The following is a 3,574-nucleotide window of genomic DNA, read 5'->3' as shown; positions in this document are numbered from 1 at the left end:
GGCTCACTACAAAAGCAATTTTCCCTCTCTTGGTATTGACACCTCCCTGTCAATTACTTGGAGAGAGCCACATCCACCCTGACTGAATTAGCCTTCAACACTGGTTCTCCCCTTGTATGGTAACTCCCTTTACATCATGTTCCAATATATATTTATGCCTCTATCTGCAATTTTCACTCCATGCATCTGAAGAAGAGGGCTTTTTACCCACGAATGCTTGTGTCCAAATAAATCTGTTAGTTCTTAAGGTGTCACCGGACTCCTCGTTGTTTTTGTGAAATAAAAGCAAAATGCACTCTAAGCTGATCTTAACCCTTTCAATGTCCTTACAAACTTAGATGCTTCTCACCACAGGCCGGCTGGTGGCTTTTCAGCCAGGCTCTCCCCTTTCGTCAGCGCTTCAGTTGCTTGGTGTGGGGGTGTCTGTAGATGTAGGTGGACGAGAGAGACAAAGCATGGCAAATGTCTCTGCTTTTATCATGTCCTTTCTTCCCTCTTGGCTTTGCTCCCCCTTCAGAGTCAGGTGAGCATCACTGCGTCTCTCCAAGCAAGTCTGAGCAATTCCCCTGGGGTGTCCTCTTGCAGGTAAGTGATTGCACTGTAGCTCCCTTGCTGAACAATGGCTGTTGATGGGTTGTTTGACACCCTGTCCGGGTGTTGGTTACTTTCCTTGCTGTTGTCACTGGGGAGCTAATATTTGGCTGACTCCCCCACCTTACAGCATAGTGATAACCACACTGCACAATTCTCATAACTTCATATGCATGAATGGTAAACATCTATGGGTAGAGAAATGACTTTCAGCAGATCATATCCTTTCCCCTGATACCTTACAAGGCATGCTCTGTATATAAGATCACGATTATATGAAAATGAGGAATATGGGGGTTACAGCACACTCCCCCAAAGGTACAGAATGTCACACTGAGATTCTATTTTCATTTGTTATGTAACAGCATTAAAGAGATCCAGTGACTGACCAATGGCATTTTCAAGTGCTAAAATGGCAAGCGCTGTTGGTCTCTCATTGGCCATCAGCGACTGAAGATACGGTTTAATGAGCCAGAGCTTCAAGGCGAGGGTGGCTCTGTCCACTGCCTTCCGTTGCGCTGCTGGGCACCAAGTCCCTGGCGGTCAATATGTGAAGCTGGGAGAAGAGAGTGGGGTGGCAAGCGGTGGCAGAACTTTTGCCACCAGGGTCTAGCTGTCTAACTTCCTCTTCGTACTGCTGGGCCCCCGTTGCCTTCAGGTAACACAGGAACTAAGGCAGGAATAGGGTGAGGAAGCAAGTAAAGCCGAGCAAGGAAGGCAAAAGTTAATCTTATCTTCATGGGCAGCTCGCAATGACGTCCTTTTTCTGTGCCACAGCTGACAACAACATCCCAGACAGAAAAGTAACAGGCCAAAAAGAAACCTAGCAGATGCTGAAACAGTTCAGCTGGGAGCGTGCTAGACTAACAGGCTCTTCTATCCTCCTTTATGCACGGGCGGGATGTTTTCTGAGAGTGCAGCAGTTCCTTTATCTGCCACGAGTCCCTCATTTCAGGCTATGCAGGAGGAAAAGACAGCATGGGCTTCTGCACCGAGTTGGCCCACCTGACCTTTCATTCTTCTCTTGCTCTTTGTCAGCAAGGAGAAGAAAAAGAAGCTCTCCCTCAAGCTGGAGTCACACGGGCGAGGTAAGGACGACTTCCTGAGTGCTGGCTCCAGTCCTCTGCCCTGCCAGCTGACCTATCGAGGGGCTACCACCACATTCTCTAGATTTGTCCATCGGTCTGTGCCAGAGTGAGCAACAACCCAGTAGGTGGAGTTTCTGTAGTGTAGTGGTTATTACATTTGCCTAACACGCAAAAGGTCCCTGGTTCAAAACCAGGCAGAAACATGCTGGCTTTCTTTTCCCAGATCCCCTTGTTATTCAGAAAGGGCACTCCTCCTATTGGCCTGTCCCTGGGATAACTCCAACCCCTGCATGACAGAGGATGCTGACAGCAGTGGAGAAAGCACCTTGGTGTCAGGCTGGAGAACCTAGAGTAGTTAGGCCAGTCACCATTTGGAGGCTTGTGGCTTGGCCACCTCTGCTGTTGGAGGTTGGCCTATAGAGGCTCTCACTTCCTGCTGGGCTCCTTTGCGTGACTGGCCAAAGGAGGAAGTGAGGCAGGAATGGGGCAATAGAGGAAAGTTGAGCTGAGGAAGGCAGGGAAGAAGCTGTGCGGCTAAGTGGGGTTAGTAGAGCACCACCCTTCATTCTGCAAAGCCTGGGGAGGTGTGGTTGGCTGCTGGGAGGTAGAATCCTGTGCCTGCCTCTTGGCTTCCCAGGAGTGGCTACTTGCAGCCCAGGAGAAGAAGGGAGGTTCTGGGTGAAAGGAAAACAAGGAAAGCTGAGTCCAAGTGGAGAATGGCGGCTCCTTTATGGCCAACCTGGGGGCATGACTGATGGTTTTAGAGGTGGAGGCTGGGCTGGCTGTGAGCAACTGGGATCCAGGAAACCCCCACCTGCCCTTCTGAGGGCTGAACCCATGGAGGTGCGGTTGGCTGCTGAGAGACAGACCCCTGTGGCTGCCTGTTGGCATCCCAGGGATGGCTACTTGCAGCCCAGGAGAAGCGGGGTTCTGGGGGGAAGGAAAAGCAGCAATGGTGAGGCTGAGAGGGCTCCTTTCTGGCCGAGATGGTGGACTGTGGTGAGTCTGGGAGTTGCCTGTAAGCCATAAGTGGACGTAGTGCAGTGAAAACTGCTGCTCCATTCTGGCCGACCTGGGGGCGCCATGGATGACTTGGGAATGGGGGCAGGGCGCTGGCTGTGAGCAAATGGGATCCAGGAAGCCCCAGCCTGCCCCTCCAGGGGCCGAGTCTTCTTCTCTCCTGCCATGGGGAGCCCGACCTTAAGCCTGCCCAGCATGTGCAGCAGCTCGAGCATTAAGCCTTCCTGTGTGCATAACTGAACTACGCCCTAGTGTAATAAGGTGTAAAGTTTAGATTGTGAATTTATCTTTAATTTCCATGGTAATTTACTTTGATCTTTTATTCCTACCACTTATAATCCTTAAAACTCCATCTTTCTGTAGTTAATAAATCTGTTTTATGCTCTACTTAAACTGGTGTATTTTGCTTGAAGTTCTTGGGAAATCTCAGCTCCATTACAAGGCTGGTTCATGTACTATTCACAGTGAGGGAGGGGTGGACCCTGTGTAATAAACTCACACTGATCAGGCTTCTGATTAAGGCAAGATGGTATGATCCAGGGGTGCAAGGCTGCAGAGCTGTAGGGGGGGCGACTTTCTATCATTAGTGTTATGAGTGGCTGCAGAAGCATTCATGTAATTCAGTTGGCTGTGTCCCTACCTACGGATGTCTGTGTAAGTGCAATATCTGCCAGAGATTCACAGCTTGTCTCAGCATCACATGTGTGAGAGGGAGCCCAGGTGGTGGGACAAAGGGCTCAGGGGTGCCACTGTTCAGTTGCATCCCATAGATCCCATCACAGACTTTCAACAACCACAGCGGGTGCTCACTGAGACAGAGAGAGAGATGCCACAATAGTGATATCCAGTGCCAGCAGACATCAAACTATCAGACT

At 50.1% G+C, this 3,574-nt stretch overlaps 1 non-coding gene across 1 annotated transcript; it reads left to right on the top strand.

The window, feature by feature from the left end:
* Positions 1-1,809: 1,809 nt before the first annotated feature.
* Positions 1,810-1,882, top strand: TRNAV-AAC (transfer RNA valine (anticodon AAC)). The gene has a single exon. It is a non-coding gene; the product is annotated as a tRNA-Val (tRNA).
* Positions 1,883-3,574: the final 1,692 nt, after the last annotated feature.

Source organism: Gopherus flavomarginatus, unplaced genomic scaffold, assembly GCF_025201925.1.
Source record: "Gopherus flavomarginatus isolate rGopFla2 unplaced genomic scaffold, rGopFla2.mat.asm mat_scaffold_35_arrow_ctg1, whole genome shotgun sequence".
In the NCBI taxonomy this organism is placed as follows: domain Eukaryota; kingdom Metazoa; phylum Chordata; order Testudines; family Testudinidae; genus Gopherus; species Gopherus flavomarginatus.
The sequence above is the reverse complement of the archived record's forward strand: the minus strand, read 5'-3'. Positions and strand labels throughout refer to the sequence as shown.